This window comes from Cibotium barometz, chromosome 7 (assembly GCF_041138505.1).
Source record: "Cibotium barometz isolate CiBa-2024 chromosome 7, ASM4113850v1, whole genome shotgun sequence".
NCBI lineage: Eukaryota > Viridiplantae > Streptophyta > Polypodiopsida > Cyatheales > Cibotiaceae > Cibotium > Cibotium barometz.
In genome coordinates, this window is record NC_141052.1 from 41,265,630 (window position 1) to 41,285,977 (window position 20,348).

Here is a 20,348-nt window from a genome sequence, read left to right on the forward strand (position 1 = left end):
GATGCACACATTGTGTCACATCACAACCCATAGAAAATCTCTCTCTCTCTCTCTCTCTCTCTCTCTCTCTCTGTGTGTGTGTGTGTGTGTATGTCCTCTGCACCAAAGGCTCTTTTCTTGCTGTGCCGCCCCAGGGCACAGCCCCACAGCCCAGCAAGGCGGGTTAGGTCTCATAGCTGCAGGCGCAATCAAGACTCCAGCTGTCGTCCAAGCCTGAGGCTCCCCCATCCTGCTTCACCATTTACCTGCTTGAACAAATCAACAAAGTCCGAGAAAAGAATACTGCACCTGGCAGCAGCTTCATGAATTGAAAGATCGTCTCATGACCCTAAAAAATAAACCAAGCCTGGAAATTGAAACACCACCAGACAAGGAACAAAAAGATATGGATTACAGAGGAATTAACCCCAATTCAACTCAAGCACAAGTATATAGGATTATCCAGAGAAAGAGCAGCAGCTTGGAAGGAAGGGAAGTGAGCAGTCTATCATGACATAGAGCTCTCTAGAGGATTTTTGTTATAGTCCAAACCAAAACCAAACCCAGATGTTTTCTAGTGAAGGTGACCGTACTGGATGCTTGGCATCGCAGATTTACTAGGTGATTAGTACCACGTTTTCTTCTTCTTCTTCTTGCTAGATCACAGATTTAGCTTAAGACCAGCATGGTCTTTATGATATTTATGTGGTCCCATAGGTCATTTTGTCTTTCTACAGACGTTAAGATCAGAGAGAGAGAGAGAGCCCAGGATACTTACAAAGGCACATGTCACATACCATGCAGATAGTGATTGGCGAGTTGAGGGTATCTTCCCACCCTCTTGGGATTGAGTCTGGCAGAGCTGAGGGCAGCCCACAAGATGCACGTCACCGTGTATGCAAAGTATGCACCACTGGCGAGGTGGAGGCTGTGGAGCGCTATCTATTCAGATGCCCATCCTACGATGAGATCAGAGGGAGATTCCATTATCTTTTCTGGGATGGATTTGGCCCCCAAGTATTCTCATGGATTCACAGTACTACTTTTCGGTCTCATAGACCCCCGAGGTCTCTTGAAGTTTCTTTCTTTCTCTCTCATGGACAGATTTGGAGGCAAAGGCTCGCCCATTGGCTCAAGTGGTAGTGCCCATCTTGTTATATGCATATGACAAGTCTCATATCAAATTGAATCAAGAGGTTATTGTCACGATTGTGACTTAATTACCCTTAATTACTCTTAATCATTGAAAGGACACCAGTAAAGGGTCACACCTTGTCACATGGGTCATCATCAAAGGACACGTCTCTTCAAAGGGACACATCTATTGATTAAAGGACACACCTCTACGTCCAAAAGACATAACTATTCATTCAAGAGTCACACCCTTTCGCCAGGGATGTGCCTCTTCATTTGTACCTCTTTGGGCCCTATTTAACAAGGCCTTGTGTCTCAATGCAAACAACTCAGCTTTCCGCTCTCTAATTATCTTTAGTCCTTATATTCAATTTTAATTATGTCTTAATAGACTAGGAAGTCCTCACAGTGGTATTAGAGCAAACAAGCTCCAACCTGTAGGATGCCCACATCCAAAAAACCCTAACCCTAACCCTAAAAATCAGAAACCCTAAATCAGCAAATTAACCTTAGAATTAGGGATAGCAAGAGTTGTATGGAAGAACAGGAGAGAATGCCCCATTTAATTTTGCCCAATTTTGCTTGATTAAGCATTTTTTCCCCAATTTTCTCAAACAAAAAAAAAAAAGTGGGAAGCAGAGACTCACACCAGGTTTCCATCCAAGTGCTTGTAGGCTGCCCTGTACTCTATTGGAGGTCCTAATAGCACTCCCTTCGGGCTGAATCCCTCTCCACGCAAGGGGCGCCACCCATTCGCTTTTTGAAGCCACAACCCTTCATGTTTTTTTTTCCTTTTTTTATGTGACGTTTCACATAATACAATAACCTTTGGTCTTATGAGTTAAGGCTAAGCCTCCCTCACACGTGGCCTTAACCAACCCACGTGATCAGCCGGCGACTATCCCCCAACGGTAGCCCGACCAGTGAAAGGCAACCCAACAGCCAACTTGTGCAAAGAAACCCACGGCAACGACCAGCGCTAAAAAAGAAAAAAGAAAAAAGAAAAGAGAACCCACCGCCAGTGACCAGCGCTAAGAAAAAAAAAACAAAAAAGAGAACCCAACGGCCAGCCTGACCACCGCATTTAGAAAAAAAAAAGAACAACCTGGCGTGCTGTTTTCGATCAGCATTCTATTCGCTCCAACAGCCTGGTTCATGGTCCTTCACTACCTGCTGATCATCATGGCCTCTGCAATTCTCAATGGCAATATTCTCCACACAGTTCTCAGGTGTGATCTTTCCTTGTGCCTGTAAACATTAATATGAGGCATTTTTATACTTCAGAAACCAGCCACTTCATTATCTTTTGGGCACAACATATATCTGGGGCCAATATCACTTGTTATGGGACTGAAAACACCGACTCATATTTGCTGGACACACTTCACCGTCTTCCAGTAAAATTTCCTACGGTGGTGGCTTATGGCCGAGGGACCATACGAGTTCAGCTATATTCAGGACACACTCTCTCCCGTACCTATAACCTCCCTGCTCCAATGCTAACTCCTGCTCCTCCAACCTATTTCTGAATCCAAGTTGCCACACCCACATCCCGTGACCGAAAATTTGACGTGTGGACTTTCAGGATACATACCTCGCCCTGGGACCTACATCATTACAGTTTCCTCTTGGAGCGGCACCCTTATCTTGGCCTCGCCATTCTGGAGGCATCTCTCGTCTACCACGAGATTAATACTTACCTTGAGCAGGCTCCTTTGGAATTCAGTGTTCAACCTTCCACACCCACATATACTCCTTGGACACCCACTCCTTCGCCACCAGCTGCCAGTCCCAGTCCTAGCCCTTTACTCTCTCTTCCTAATTGACCACGCTACACTGGGTGATCTATTCTTGTTCCTCCATTGACAACCTCGCCTCAGCCTTCCTCTATGGCACCCACTTGCTCTTTTGGCAATGGTTCTCACTAGGGCACAACAACGCCATCAGGAGCTTCAGCAAAGTAATCCAGCTGCTTCCCCTACCATGGCGGATGAACCAATCATTAAAGACGAACCTGCTCTCACCCAATGGCAGCAAGAGATGTAGAACCAAATGGGATCTCTCATGGCAAGAGATCAACCATATTATTCATTTGCACTTGCTAGGGCTTCACATACATCGGGGGTCCCTACCACAGCTTAGCAGCAAGCTCCAGTTCTATAGACCACTTCCTGAGAGTTTCAAAGGACCGATTCATTGAGGGTGCACGATACATACGTTCACACATGTCGGAGAGCACCAACATGGTACTCTTAGTTGGTTGAGTGGTTGGGGACACACGAGACCTCTACATGGACCGCCTCCCCCCTTTTCAGTATAGCCTTGACTCCCCACCCATACTTGGATCTCTCATGGCAAGAGATCAACCATATTATTCATTTGCACTTGCTAGGGCTTCACATACATCGGGGGTCCCTGCCCCCACAGCTTAGCAGCAAGCTCCAGTTTTATAGACCACTTCTTGAGAGTTTCAGAGGACCGATTCATTGAGGGTGCAGGATACATACGTTCACACATGTCGGAGAGCAATTGCTCAGCTTAGGGTATATCCTCTCACCATCTTAGAGTGGAAACTAGGGAAAACTCGAAGCCAAGCAGTCAGGCTGGGTTGAGGTGGTGAAGAAGAACATCCGCAAAGAAGTGAGGGAGGAGACTCAAAGTGAAGAACATCAAATCATTCACACTACCATTGAGGAGAAAAAGATGAGGCATGCCCGCCGCCTCAACATTCGAGTCACAGGTATAGCCGAGACACCCAACTCCACTCCCGAGAAAGACGGACACCTTCTATGCATGAAGCTAGGCTACAGGGAAGAGGACCCTCTCCCCTTCACCAAAGCATGGAGAGCCGGGAAAGACTCAACACGCAAGCAAGACCTTATCCTAAAGTTTGTAGGAGAGACGGAGAGGGTCACCTTCATGAGGAAGAGGGTCATACTACGAGGCTTAGAGGGAGCTCCTATTTTCTTGGATGATGATCTCACGAGGATGCAGCTAGAGCATAGGAGAGCTTGCATGCCACGAGTCTTACACGCGAGGAGAGAAGGCAAGAAGGCCTTCTATCGAGATGGTCGGGTCATCATTGATGGCCGTCCCATGGCTTAGCGGTTTGGGGCCTAAGGGACACAGACCAGGCCACTGACAGAGATACACATGGCAGTATGGAACTGTAATGGTTCACTATGGGTGCATCCTGGACGACTGGAGCATGTTATGGTGGGGAGAGACATCATGCTTCTGACAAAGACACATCAGAGCCCAGAGAGAGGGCTACCTCGAGTAGAGGGATTCCAGTGGGAGTCAGCATACAGGAGGACCACACCCCAGGATACCTCAAGAGGGTCGGGGGGAGTAGCAGTTCTATTCAGACGGGAGCTACAAGGGAGACTGAGAGTGGTAGCACAAGATCCAGAGACCAGATACATGTGGATCAGCTTACAGCTCTCACAGGACAGGGTTATATACATAGCCCTATGTTACTTTCCTCCATCAGGATCCTCATATGTCATTACAGAGGACATGCCACAGGAGGAGGAAACAGGAGCCTCGCCATACACTTGTCTGTCAAAGGAGATTATGCATTATTCTACACTAGGGGAAGTATTTCTTACGGGTGACTTCAATGCCCACACACAGAGCAGACAGTGTGAGGTGTATGACTATGATGACATGGAGATCCTCCACCCTGTGGATCCAGAGGAGATACACCACCCGCCCCTCCGCCACCACCCCCCATCTCACATTACACTCAGGTCCTTTTTGATCACGAGCTTGGCCTTGTTTACTCCAACCACATCTACCGCCAACTCCAGGATGTGGAACCTATTGTCCCCCTATCCACCCTCACATCACAGCTCACCACCATACCCCACACATCCACCACCACTTCTTTCATCTACACACGGCGGTCTACCGCCAAGCCACCTTGCGGTTCCATGCCCCAAAATTGTTGGTATGATGAATGTCGGGCCACACGCTCCCGTCTTAAGCATGAGGTATGGATTAGGCAAATCACGAAGCCCCAAGCGCAATGGATTTCTCAACGGCTCACCCAACGCAAGAAACCGGAGTTCTACGCTCAGAAACAGGATGAGTTATACCGACTTTTCTTAGGGCCGAACTGCAAAGAGGCCTAGGGGAAACTCCGAGAACATCGCCCTCCCAAACCCATCTCACCTGCCCAGACACATGGCACTCCTATGCACACTCCCTCTATCATATCCCCCATCAGCCACCCCTACCCCCACCATCAGATCCCCGTCCCACCACCTCCACCTTCTTCACAAAGGGCATGGTCCTCAAGGCCATTCGTAGACTACGCAATGGGCGAGCCCATGTTCATGAGGGACTCAGTGCCGAGTACATCTCGCATGCCGATGATACCCTGGCACCCTTATTGGCCTACATGTTCAATAGAGCCCTTTATGAAGGATTTCCACCCTCTTGGTCTACCAACACCATCACCGCCATCCTTAAAGCCGGAGATCCACTTGATCCCAATAATTATAGGACGATCATGATTGGCCACACGTTGGCCAAACTCTATAGATCAGTGCTAGAGGCGGAGCTCAGTTCATTTGCAAAGAGCCAAGGATACAGAGCCTCAAGACAGGCTGGCTTTCAGAGAAGCTACTCTATCCTTGACCACATCTTCACCCTCCATGCCATCATCGAGAAGGGTAGAGCACGATATCAGAGGATTTACTGATGCTTTGTGGATTTCCGCAAAGCTTTTGATACTGTACCCCAAGCCCGCCTCCTGCACCGTCTACAAGAGATAGGAGTCCCATCTGAAGTGGTTTGGAGCATCATCACCCTCTATGAGTCCGTCAGAGCTGCCCTCTATCACCCACTCTTTTCGGCCTCTACATTGATGAGATCTGTTTTATTTTCCATTCCATGATGAGATATGCCATGGACATTATTGTATCACTTTAATCTCATAGGCCCATTGGGTCTTTAGTAGACGCTTAATATATCGTTCTTTCTCTCTATTAAATTTCCATTCTCTCTCTGAGCTCTCTCATAAAGCCTCCCAAGGGTACCATAAGAGCTAAGAAGGTGAACTCTTGGTCATGGTGGAAAGAAGTGGATGTCCTTGAACAAGGTGTTGGGAGGGGGAGCTAGGAGATGGAAATGTTGCTATTGCAACATTACCAAATTTGCGGGAACCAACTAGGTACGAGGACATCTTCTTCATGAAGCTGGCCAAGAAATACAACCTTGTGGAGCCATCTCTGCCGAGAAAAAAAGGGAGCTTGAAGCCAAGCAAATTGCTATCCTTTTTCATGCTCCCCCTCCAAGGTCTATGGCTGTAAAACCTTCACTCTTTACAGCTCTTTCCAATACCTCTCAACCCATAAATTCTCTGCATCGATTGGCTCCTCTTCCATGCATCAACCACCCCCAAGAGGCACCCAACACACTCTTGCTACCTCTTGGGATTCATGCAAAAGAGAAGCAGTGGATGTAGCTCTTGCCAGGTTTTTTACCGTGACCATATTGCATTCAATGTAGCAAGGTCTCCCTACTTCCAAGAAATGGTTCGCCTCATTGCTGAGCTTGGGCCTACCTATACTCTCCTCTCCTTGGAGCGGCTCACGACCACCCTTCTGCTAAAGGGAAAGAAGCCATTGATCTTGCCATGCAAAATGGCAAAGAAGGTTGGCAAAAGAATGGTGTCCCTGTCATTAGTGATGGATGGAGCGATAGCCGTTCTCATTCTATCCATGGCATTATGGCCTACTCTCGAGGCAATGCGTTCTTTTTGTCTTCCCATGATGCCTCTCCAACATGAAAATCTTCAAATGTCATTGTGGAGGAGTGAGCAGAAGTAATCGAGCAAGTTGGTGTTGCGGATGTCATCCAAGTCATCGGCGACGGAGAACTCAAATCGAGCAACAGGCGAAAAGCTTTTGACAAGGTCCCCGCACATCAGATTCACTCCATGCATTGCACATGGATTGAATAATCTCTTGAAGGACATTGATGCCCTTCCTTGGGTTGCTCCGTGGTGCATAGCACGGGGTAAAGAGATTGTTAGCTTCATTATGCGGCACCAACTCATTCTATCCGAGTTCAGGAGAAGGTCTCGAAACAATGACCTCCTCAAATATTCTGAAACCCGCTTCACCTACAATTTTCACAGCACACAGAAGAGCATGCTACAGCCATATCATGAATGACAACTCATGGGGTGAAGTGAAGCATGTTGTCGACACATCACCAAGCCTATCATCTACATGTTCTGAATTGTGGATAGCAGAAAGCTATGTATTGGTAAGGTGTACGAAGGCATCGACAAGATGGTGGAGCGCATCAAGGAGCTCGAAGTAGATGAACACAAGCGAGAGCAACTCCGAAAACTATGTCAGGATAGGTGGGACCAATACCATTCAAATATGCATGTGGCTGCATTTGTGCTAGATCCGGAGTTTCAGGGCAATGGGCAAGAGAGGGATAAATGAAGTCTCTGAAGGTTGGGATCTTATTCTTGCGAGACTGGTTCCAGATGTTGTGGTACGTAGAGCAATTAGAAGCCAGTTCTCCTTGTATAGGAACAAAGCTAGAAAGTTCTGTTCTACAGATGCGCAAGCGGACAAGACACACGTGGGAGGGCCTCTTCGGTGAGAGGATTATGGAGCAGCATCTCCAAATCTTCAACGTCTTGCCATCTGCATTCTTAGTCAGAATGGAAGTTCCTCTCCTATTGAGCAACTATGGAGTGTCTTTAGCCATGTTGCCTCAAAGAAGAGGAACCGCCTGATAACAACTAGGACAAATGATTTGGTGTATGTGGCAGCCAACTTGCGCCTTCTGGCTCAACTTGCAAGTGGTAATCTTGACAATGAGAGCTTCATATCCATGAAGGGAGATTCGGATTCAGATTTTGATGAGCTTCCAGCTTCACCACCTCACGATGCAGCTAGGAATGAGAGTTTGGATGAAATTCTAAGCTCTATTTGACATTCTCCTTTTTAGAGTGCCTTAATAGCTCTTTGTATTCATTTCCTTAGTTATCCAAGCCCTTTGTTGTACCCTTGTTTTCTTCATGACAAATCTATGGACATGGCTAGCTGCTGCTATTACTTTTGAAAATTGTTCTCTTTGAAGTTTTTCCCAGTTTGTACGCTTGTACGCTGTAAATCAATTGCATTCTTTATTCGATTTGTCTATCTTGTAACTTGTTTGCAACATAATTAATGTCTCATTTCTATCTAAACTCTATCTCATGATGACGTGTCATTCCCGTTCTCGTTCCGAGCACAAACGTCCCTGTTCCCCGTTCCGAAGTCAAGCCTCGTTCTCGTTCCCGTTCCACGATCCATGTGAACTATGATTTCATGAGCAAGAGAGGAGCCTAAGGAGGGGTCTTGCTTCTCTCCAGTGGCTTCAGGAGGAGTGTTTCCCCGATAGCCCATGGATTGATAGTCAGCTTGCTGCCGCCCGTACGGAGATCAGATCTATCAAGGAGAGGAGGGTGAAGTACAGGTACCATGCCCAAGATTCCTTTTGGACCCGGATGGGCAATAGAGTCATGGGGACTCCTTTGAGATAGCAGGCCCTAACAATCAAAGAGATGGTATTCGCAGGTTGCACGGCCAGGATGGATTCATTGTTTCTACACCCCCCCCCCCCAAAAAAAAAAATGTGAGATCCATCGCCACTATTTTTTTCCAATCTCTCCTCATGGGTGCCCCATTATCCCTGCAGGTGATGGACGCACGCGCGCGAGAGGGTCTAGCAGCACACGAGAGAGGTGGTTCCCCCCACTCTACGGTCCTTCTTATTGACTCCCTTCACTACAGAGGAGCTAGCAGAGGCATTGACGGTTCTCCCTAGGGGAGGATGGGCTTCCAGTCTCTTTCTTTCTTCGCCGTTGGGATCTCGTGGAAAGCGGCCTTCGAGTAGCCTTCAACGAGATTATGACCATAGGAGCCATGCCAGAGAGGCTTTCACAGGGTTTGATACCGAAGGAGGGTGGTGACAGATTGGAGATCCGGCAATAGAGACCCATCAACCTTCTTGGGACCACCTACAAGATCTTGGCCAAGGCCATCAGCCGGAGACTTCAGCCTTTCCTCCCTAACTTGATCCATGACACTCAGACAGGTTTTGATCAAGATTGGAGCATTCTGGACAACATCTTCACCTTTAGGAAGGCAACAACTTCAACCAAGATGTGGCAACAGGACCTCATAGTGCTACTCCTAGACTTTGAGAAAGCTTATGATAGGGTTGATTGGAGCTTTCAAGAGGGCACGATGCGCCGGATGGTGTTCCCTATGGAGTGGATTCGTGGTGTTTCAAGACTCTACTCATCCCCTCACAGTCAGGTTCTCATTCTAGGAGCCCGAGGCGATAGATTCTCCTTTCCGACTCACTCTGACATGGCTGTCCTCTGGCACCATATCTTTTCTTATTCGTCACCTAAGCCATGAGTAGTTTTCTCTTAGCTCAGGAGACGAGGCTCCAGAGATTGTGTCTCCCTCTCCGTACACATGAGGAGCTGCTGGACTCAAAGTTTGCAGATGACACAACAGCATACCTATCAGAAGACGTGGGGAATCTCCAGAGATTCGTTGAGGCGATCAAGATCTTTTGTCGTGCATCAAGAGCGCAGATCAACTAGCACAAGTCGTGCAGTTTCTGGGTAGGCTCTGCACCCGCCCCGACCTGGCGCCCAATTGAGGCTTTTGAGGGGCACTCTAGCCCGCTATCTCGGCTACCAGGTGGGCATTGATCTCTTCGGAGCACAGCTCGTCCCTCTTCTTCTGAGCATTTGGAAGAAGCTTTTGTACTAGAGTTCTGCAAGGTTCTCCTTAGCCGGTAGAGTGGTGGTGGCAAACGAGGTTCTTCTTGCCACCATGTGGTACATTACTTCTTGTTGGGCCTTCTCCCGAGCATGCATTGGCCAAGTACAACAGTTGATCCGAAACTTCTTATGGGCCAGCAGTAAACAGGAGACCTGCCCGGGCCAAGAGTGATCATTCATCCACGGCGTAGAGGGAGCCTAGGCATCATTAACTCTGCTATTCAAAGACGCGCCCTACTGGGCAAGCTAATTGTTAGAGGACTCCTTTCCGGTGGTGAGCCTTGGAAGGACTTCCTCTTGGACCGGATTTCAGCCCGTACCCCAAGCCTTGTAGCAGATGGATCTTCACAAAGATGCGGGCCCACAGATTTAGCCCAGCTTTTGAGGACAAATTTGCAGCCAACTTACTCCGAGCTTGGGAGCACCTCACGCAGGCCCTTAGGCAACTAGCTCCGGTAGCCTCAGAGGAGCATCTTCGACAACCACTGATATGGAACCCCGTGGTCCGTTTACCCAATGGCCATATGTCACTATTTGGGCGTTCTTTGCCCTTCAGGCTTATGGACGAGTTCCATACGATGGACTAGCATGGTCAAGGACTTCTTGTCAACACCAAGAGCCAGTAGGTCGGTTATGTAGGCTGGGGATATTAATCCGCGCCCATATCCATAATATGGTACCATGGGTTACTAGCTAAATGAAATGGGAAACTGCTCCATGGTGCATTCTTGCATTGCATCTATGCGTGTACGGTTTTGAACCTATTTTCGCATGAACTGTTTTGTTGCATGCATGAATTGTGCGTGTAGTTCATGAGTTGGGGATGCCCTCTCGTGAACCGTGAGAGTGAAACTGTCTTCTGACCTCGCTTGTGGGATGTAGACAGGTGGTAAGTATACTACTTTACTCTATGTTGCTCATTTCATGAGCACATGGCAAATTTTCTGTTTTGCGGATCCACACTTTAATAAGTGTGTCCACCCAAGTTACATATTCAGGCGCCCTTTTCAGCATGTTATGAGCTTTGGGCGGCCTCCCACATGTCAAGAGGAGGGATGGTTTGGACGGGTGGCCCAATAGGCTCCCTCCACTCATCCTCTACATGTTGAGAAAGCTTATCTTCCCTCTCTCTCCTCTCTCTGGAAGAGGGCACCAACCATATGGGAGCTTCTCTTTTCATTTTTGGACACACACTTATGAAAAAGCTGATTTTCTTCTTTTTCATGATTCCCATAGCCATGAAAGCTTGAGAAATCTTGTCTTCTACTTACATAGTCTCCATATGATCACCAATTTCCTCTTCTATTCATGAATATGGAGCCTCCTAAGTCTTCTATCGCCCCCAATTTTTTTGTAAACCGTAATTTTGTCAGAAACCCTAATTTTGGGGCAACCATAGTACATCTATAGCCCTCTACCTTGGGCATCTTTTGCACCCAAAAGCCCCAATTTCGGAGTCCAAATACCTGCTGAAAACTCTAATTTACAGAAACCCTATTTCAGCCAAGAGTGGAAATGGACCCCTAGAAGCGTGGACATCAACCATACGATGGTTGTACTCAAATGCAAGAAGAAGAATTGCAGTAAGAGCTCATTTAAGCTCTCTTTCACTACTCAAGATCCGAATACTAATCATTATGGTTCTCTGTCTCGATCTTGGCACACACAATGTTTGTGTATGGATGCCAATGGAGCATAGTTGCATTTGATTAGCTATGAGGGATCGAGGAGTAATCAAATGGAAGCTATGGAACCAATCAACCGCATCAACAACTATGTTTGCAATGCTGTTTTCATTTGCATGAATGCCTATGGACAGTTTAACAGGAACCTTGATAATACAATCTATTACAAGGGGGGCAGCCCTTTCCGGCCCTAGTGCAGTGTGCAAGTGATTTCAATTTTAAGTTTTGTGAAGCTTTATTTTGTGGTGCCATTTTCAGCTTGTTTAATTGTGTTAATTGCTTCATTTTCTGGCAATATTGTGCTCAACCCCATACGGGGGTCTCACCATATGTTGGGGGCCCAACATCATGTATCATGGAGCGCGTTGAGCATAGGACCTGCCGGATCCCTCCGAGATTGACTTGCACACAAGCAGCTGCCCCCGGAGGTTCAAGAGACAGGCCTTGCAGGGATCCAGGGTAGAGACAATCCCCGCCTCGACATCCACTCTGCTATTCCTTAGGAGTGGGTGACACCTATCCCAAACTCGACTCCCCCACACTGGCTAGGAGTCTTTACTAGGCATGATATTCTACTGGCAGTCCATGGAGTGGATCAGGGTTAAGGTTTGCTCACTTTTTCTATTGGCCCCATAGAAGATTAGAGAGATCAGAGCCTCCCTTGGACGATTTCAGTGGTTGTACCTTATAGAGGGTGAGGGTGATTGGATTTCAGGCACATAGACCCCTTGCCGACCAAGGTGACCAGGGAGAGAATCTGGCGGCTATGGATTTGGGAGAGCAAACCTCTCACGCGCCTGGAGTGGGACCCGGGAGAGTGGACTTGGAGTCCATCAAAAGCATTTAGCTCGACATCATCCATACTCTCTGCGGTAAGTGGGGGAAGTTGCAGGGTGGTTCTGACCGCATGCCGAAGTGGCGGGAAGCTTTCTTGAAGGTCTCGCGGCCTAGCCCTTTTCTTACTGATAGAGTTGGTGCTCCCACTTGGCATTACAGACCACCTGGGTGGTTATTCCTCCCCCCCCCCTCCCCCTGTACGAGATAGCCTTCTCCTCGTAGAGCGGCCAACCTAAGAAGAAGTGCATCTTTCTCCACCTCTTAATTATTTGTCTCCCGCCCTGTACATGGAGGCGAGTTTGTATCTAGCCCTTCGTGGCTGTTTTTTATTAACTAATAGAAGGATCTCTTTCCCAGAAAAAAAACATTCTATCTATGTGAACAACCCCTAAAAGGGTTATTATGCTAGTAGTGTGTGAACACACTCTTATGGGTGGAAAAGATAACTGTGCCATGTGGCATACACTTATTAGTGGTGTTATTTGTATGGGTCAAAAGGTAAGGCTACAAGCCTACAAAAGAATTGTGCTTGGTGAGTGCATATCACTTCTATCATAGCCGAGGGAGACCTCTCGGTCATACTCATTAGCCCCATGCTTGATATTTTGGAGAGTGGTATACCATACATTGGGGGTTGATGCTCCTCTAATGTTTCATGGTTCCTGGTATACCTAGATGAATCTAAGAACATGCCCAAATTCACCTTATAAGAAAAAGCAATTTATAACCTCATGGTAGTCATCCACAAGAAAATAAACCGTATACTCCATCATGCATAGTATAGACTAGATACTACGACATCCCCACTAACATCATCAGTGCCCAATAGTGGGTGTAGAACTTTGTATTAATATATGCTCCTGGTATTCCATGATGAGATTTCCATGTTCTTGGTATTCCATGATGAGATTTCACTCCAGTGAGATAGTTTTGTTTTGTTGCTTATTTATTTTTTGTTCATATTTTGGAACTACTTTGGACACATCATACTACTTACAGAGATGCACCAGAGCCCAGAGAGGGGGCTACCCAAAGTAGAGGGCTATCAGTGGGAGTTTACATATAGGGGGACCACACGGCAGAGCACGTCGAGAGGATCTGGAGGTATAGCGGTACTCTTCAAGCGAGAGCTACAGGAGCCCCTACAGGTGGTAGCACGTGACCAGGAGGCTAGATACATGTGGATTAGACTGCAGCTCTCAACAATCAGGGTGTTATACATTGCTCTATGCTACTTCTCTCCTAGAGGATCGAGATATGCCATGCCAGCAGAGGATGAGAGTAGAGGCGAGGAGGAGGACACAGGGCCATTGGGAGAGTCACCATATGCAGCCCTTTCAGATGAGATCATACACTACTCCAACCTCCTTATGGGGGACTTCAATGCACGGACACAGAGCCGACAGTGCGACATTTATGATTTCGAGCACCCCGGGGTGATGCACACACTAGAGGTGGAAGACACGGTTGCTTGCAGGGTGTCAGAGGACATGGGGCCGGATAACAACAGATATGGTCATCACTTACTTGAGCTGGGAGCGCGACACCATCTCGTTATTTATAACGGGATGAGACAGTGGCAGGATTCAGGAGCACTGACATGCTTTCCACGATAGGGGGGGTAGCACAGTGGACTACATCATGGGGTCCATGGAGACCACACAGGCAGTGACATCTTTCACCATCCCCCCCTGTCCTATTGGTGCGGATCACACGTACCTCTTACTGTCACTGGCGAGCTCCACACCAACACCCACAGCCCACACAGCCCACACAGGCATCGCATACAACTTTCTACTTCACCCATGACTTGGCAGACATATATGAGCATCATGTATATGACGGGCTATTCCAGATGGATCCCCTGTCACCTCTAGACACACTCACCACCCAGGTTTTATCTCTACTACATACGGCCGACACTCGTAGCTTCCCCCATCATACACACATTGCACACACAGATAGATCTGGGAGCATGCCCCAGAATCGGTGGTATGATGATGAGTGCAGAGAGCTATATAGACACCTCCGTGCCCAGAGAGCACTGGGGACCATTACACTGAGACAGGCGAGCCGACAGATGAGGATCCTCACATGCCATTAAGAGGCGTGCATATGAGGAGGCACAGTACTGGGATATATACCACCTACTCATGAGCAGAGATGCAGCCATTGCATGGCGCAGGATGAGAGAGCCTCACCCTCGTACCCCAATTGAGGATCCACACACATGGCACACATATGCAAAGAGCCTCTACCATATCCCTCAGCAGCCGCCCATACCACAGCCATAGGAATTCCGCCCTACCACCTCTATTTTCTTTACCGCCTCAATGGTAGAGAGAGCTATCCGCCGGTTACAGCATGGGAGATTGGCTGACCACACAGGTATACAGAGTGAGCATCTTATTTATGCAGCTGACACACTGGGACCCTCTGTTGCTCACCTCTTTAATAGGGCACTAGTGGAGGGCCTACCAACTGAGTGGACTATGCACACCATCGTGCCTCTCCACAAAGCGGGAGACATGCTAGACCCCAGCAACTACAGGACTATCATGATTGGTCATACATTGGCCAAACTTTATGGCGCAGTGCTCGAGGCAGAGTTGAGCTCATATGCAGAGAAGGAGGGACTGCGAGCACCAGGGCAGGCTGGATTCCGACGAGATTTCTCCACTATTGACCATATATTCACTCTGAGATGTCTTATTGACCAGGCTAGGGCACGGGAGAAGAGATTATACTACTCCTTTGTGGATTTCCGCAAAGCATTTGACATGGTGCCACGAGAGAGACTCTTCTAGCGCCTACAGTCATTGGGGATCCCATCAGAGATGGTTTGGGGCATCTATGCTTTATATGAGCAGGTCCTCGGGCGCATACGATGCCCCGGGGGGCTATCTCATGTTATTGCTAGCACCATAGGAGTGAAGCAAGGATGCCCACTCTCTCCTACACTATTTGGGCTATACATTGATAAGGTGGCTGACTTCATTGGTCACGGTGGTGGGGACGGGGTAGACATCTCAGGTACCCCAGTCCACATTACGCTATATGCAGATGATATTATTCTGGTCTCTGAGTCGCGGATGGGACTACAGCACCATCTCCATGCACTCCATGACTTCTGCACATAGAGAGGGCTTACAGTGAACCTTGGGAAAACCAAGGCCATGATTTTCCACACCTCAGGGCCGGTTCGACGACAAGCCATCTTCACACTAGCAAGAGGACAAGTAGAGGTGGTAGACTCATATGTGTACCTGGGGATTACATTTACGACTCCACCAGGAAGATTTAATATGGCACAGGCAGCCAGGGATAGACTCACACGAGGGTATGCAGCTCTGGCCATGCTAGAGAGACAGTGTCACCAGGCACACTTCCAAGAGCCCCGCACGAAGGGGTGGTTGTTTGACACACTAGTCACCCCTGCATTGATGTATGCTGCAGCAGTATAGGCACCTGGGCTCGCCACCTCCACACGGTCTCAGATAGAGAGGCCTCAGATTCTCATGCTCTCACGGATGATCCGCAGCAAACCCTCCATCCCACATGACATTGTCCGGACGGAGTTTGCTGCACCTCCTATGCTAGTAGAGGCCCTCTTCCAGACGATCTGCTTCATACAGAGAGGATCAAAGATATGCCATCAGATCAACTCTCACATAGAGCTTTTGAGGCGTCCAGTCAGCTCGCATAGAGTGGAGATAGGAGATCATGGTATTCATAGATGATACAGTGGCTCACTCAGCATGGTCTTGACATAGATCACCTGCCACCTTTCCAGTATGATATACATGCACCACACATCCAGCTCTCTCACAGTGAGAGGAACAGAGTCCTTCGGCAAGATTTATGGCAGCAATACACTCAAGAGACTTGGACTACACCCAGTCAATCTCTACCGCCGAAGATGCTATAGTACAGAGATCAGTTTATGCGTATCTCAGCGGATGGATTCATACAGAGACCTAGATACATGGATGTGTAGATGCCTCACAGTGCCCGAGTGGTGATTGGCCAGCTCAGAGTGTCATCACACCAGCTTGAGATTGAGGCAGGTAGGGTAGCACGGATCCCCAGAGCAGAGAGGATATGCAGACTATGCCAGGAGGAGGTTGAGAGTGAGGAACATTATGTATGCAGATGCAGAGCATATAGTGTCATTAGAGAGAGATACACCACCATCTTCAGTGGACATCCCTCACTCCACCAGATCATGGAGTCTGCAGACCAGCGCAGATTTGGCCAGTTCTTGCTAGAGAGAGCGCCAAAGAGAGACAGTGCTACGGACTCATACCACACGGAGAGGTGGGCGACAGCTCCAACTCACTGATTTCTTCCAGAGATCTATCCCAGTGCCTACCCAGACATAGGAGGGGGTTACACTTCAGTGCGCTGCGGACCTCCGAGCCAGACAAAGACCGAGAGCACCAGGCTACCAGACTCCTAGACTACATCAGAGGGAGATCACAGAGATACGGGCTCGACATCAGCACCATATCCAGGAGCGGCTAGCTCACTTACACTCACACCCGAAGATCATGCTCCGAGGTATTTTTGCCTCACCATCGCCTATGTATCACATATTACACCCCCATTATGGTATTGGTTGGAGCTAGTTAGATCTGCATTGCATTCTTGTATACCCTGCGCATATAGGTTGCATACTGAGCCTCTAGCAGTAGTGCTCCATCCATCACACCCCCCCACTAGCTCAGTACTTTCATAGTTTATTTCATGTTCATTTTGTCCTTTTTTTTTCTGGACATCTAGAAGAAATTGACAGTTGTACATTGATTTGTCTCATAGGTCGAGTTTGGCCTCTAGTAGACGTTTCTTTCTTTCTTTCTTTCTCTCTCTCAGAGAGCCAGACGTCCTTTAGGAGGAGTCACCCTTGACAGAGCCATAGCACTTTGTCGAGCAAGACGCCCACGCTTACCAGTACCTTGTCCACGGCCGCTTCATCACCGGTGGATTAGAGCCATCATCACCCACCACAGGAGACGACTACCCTGGCACTTTAGTCTCTCTATCTTACAGCACCCCATGAGAGAGATACTGAGATGAGCAGATTACACCAGTCTTATGCTAGTTGTAGATATTATACACTTTTGTTGTTCCTCAGTAGGAGTATTTTCCTTTCATAGCTGTTTAGGACTTTTTTAGTCCTTTTTGTCTTACTTTGATGAGACACCATCAGCTGTGTACTATGTTTGGGTCTCATAGGCCACTTTGGCCTTTCGCAGACGTTAATATATCTTTCTTTCTCTCTCTCTCAAGATTTCCAAAGTATTAGATGGTTGTTTATAGCAAGTTAGCTATTTATAGCAAGTGAGAGCCTAGGTTATTATGAGACACACTTGTGTGGATGCATCATTGAAGGTCTGGCTTGGTCCAGGAGAACACACATGCTCATGCAGTGCACATGGTGAGTACGTAGGTTGGCGTGTTGAAGCTTCAAAAAAGCTTCGGCAATATGGGACGCCGGAGTTAGACATGGGCCTAAGGGATTGTGCAGGGGCTCTAGCCTTGGCTCAAGGGAGATCAATGGATGCCAGTCACGGTTGGGAGGTGAGCTAGCTTCCTACCTCATATATATATATATATATATTCTGTTTTCTTTAAAAAAAACACCACCTTTAAACCTTGGAGGGGCCTTTAAACCTTTTTAAAAAAAGTTTAATCTCAAAAAAAAAACAAAAGCGTCGAATGCTTTTGTGTTTTTTTTTTCTCCTTCCTCCTCGATTAGTGCCGCCGGCTGTATGCGTGAACCTGAAGTCGCCGCCGCCTGCTGTGCTATCGTCGGCCACTTAACTGCCGGCCATACGTTCCTGCCGAAGCCGCCTATACTCAGGCGTCCAGAGCGGCCGGCACCGGCCTGCGCCGCCTGAGTTCGGACAGTTGGCCTGCGGATGCGCCTGCGCCAGCCTGCCTATGTAGGCGTGGTCTAGGCACCTGCCTTCGTAGGCCTGGGCACCAGCCAGCATGGCCTGGGCGCCTGCCTGCGTAGGCATAGGCGCCTGCCTACGCCAGCCTGGTCTGTGCCTTCAGCACAAACACCTGCACCTTTCTTCGACCTCATCTTCTCTACCTACCGACTTGCTTGTTCACGAGGCATGCTCTGATACCACTGTCAAATCCCCACCGGATCTCCTCGTGATCGTTCCTGGTACGAGACTCGAATCCTGCAAACAAACAAACAAACAACAAGGGGGTGCAGGCCTGACTCACCTCCCAACCATGACAGCCGTGGGCAAGCCCACAGTCTTGGCTGTCCCCATCGAGCCACGAGCTGAGCTAACTAGGTTGACGTACCGACCAATCTCCTCCTCGCGACGTCCCATACCGCCACGAAGCTGCCCTCGCGGGCCTCGAGATTGCTGCCGGCCTCGGTTGCGTAAAGCAAGTGCACGTCTGCACTAGATCCAAGTTCCAAGACCATAGAGCTCTCACAAATCATGCGAGACTCTATATGACTAATGACTAACCTTGGCCACCCTTTTTTATAGGCTCTTGGCCGGTCATCGGGCGTCCACACTTGGGTGCCCGCCCGTTAGTCGTTTCCTAACTCAACTGGCCAGTCAGCCTGCCTAGCTCCAAGCTTCCCTAAACCTCGAAGCTAGTCTTGTGTGCGTGTAGCACACGGTAGATACACACTGTGCACATAACAAACATGTCTGTGACACTCAAGCCTGGTGTCCTAGCTGGGCTGCCTGGTGCACTCTGGTCCCATGGTTCTTGGTCTCTCTCGTCGTCGAAGCTCACCATAGCACGAAAATGCAATTCCTTTCCGAAACGCAATCTGACCATCCACTATCTGTGTGGGAGATGTCCGGAGGCTTCCGGAGGCTAAAAACCAACCGTCCTTCGAGGGACAGGAGTCACTCCGAAAGGGGTAGTCCACCGGCGTCTAAAAACCAACCACACGAGCAAGAAAAAATTCTGGTTTCTTTGCTGAATCTTTGTACTTGAAGTAGGCTCTGATACCACTGTAATATGCGGAAGTTTCGGAGAAGAATCGGTAACTTCAATACTCAGAATTCAGCACTCTTTTCGCAACAGAAATTAACGCACAAACTGAAAGGAGAAGTGCAAAAAATAGAGAAAAAGAGAAATGAAATGAAATGAAATGTTATATTAACGTCTTCAAGAGGCCAAAGTGACCTATGAGACCAAAGTTACAACCATGTGACATCTAATACAATGTCTGGAGAGAGAGAGAGAGAGAGAGAGAGAGAGGGAGAGGTGGAGAGGACACATTATTGGGTCCCAATTACCCTCTGTAGGGCCCCCACCACAGATGGTGTATTATTAGAATGATGAGAAATCTGAAAGAAAATACAGCAATCTTGGACCTTTTCTTGGCTAGAAAATCCCTACCCTTGACCTTCAATTCTCCACCCCTTTGCTTAGCAATTCCCTTGGCTTGTCTAGCCCTTGATTTGCTTGAGCTCTTGGTGAATAATGAGATCAATGAATGGGATTATGGCCTCTTCTATTTATACTACCCAATCATGAGCAGGCATTTAATGCTGAAATAAATCACATAAAATGCTGCGTTTTTTTCCTAACTGGCTGGGCATCATGCGCCTGCTTCCAGAGGGCTGGGCACAGCTTTTGCCCACAATCCAAGGGCTGGGCAGCCTGTATGGGCTGCCCCATACTTGCCCTACAGCCATATAAAGGCTGTCAACTCCTGGAAATAGCCTTATCTTTGCCCTAGGGCTGTCCTACAGCCCCTCCATGGCTGGTGGGTTCAGCTTGGGCCTTCCTGGCCCTCATGGGGGTGTTTCCACACCATTCCCATGCCCACACTAAGATCCGGGGTAGCCCTATGGGCTAGCCTCTTGTCCTAACCACTATCTATTCAGTCAACTGGCATCCGGTAC

At 48.3% G+C, this 20,348-nt stretch overlaps 1 protein-coding gene across 2 annotated transcripts in view; it reads right to left on the minus strand.

The window, feature by feature from the left end:
- GLY1 (NAD-dependent glycerol-3-phosphate dehydrogenase family protein) overlaps positions 1-20,348 on the minus strand; it is a 72,436-nt gene that overhangs the window by 1,267 nt on the left and 50,821 nt on the right. The gene's annotated exons all lie outside the window — the stretch shown is intronic.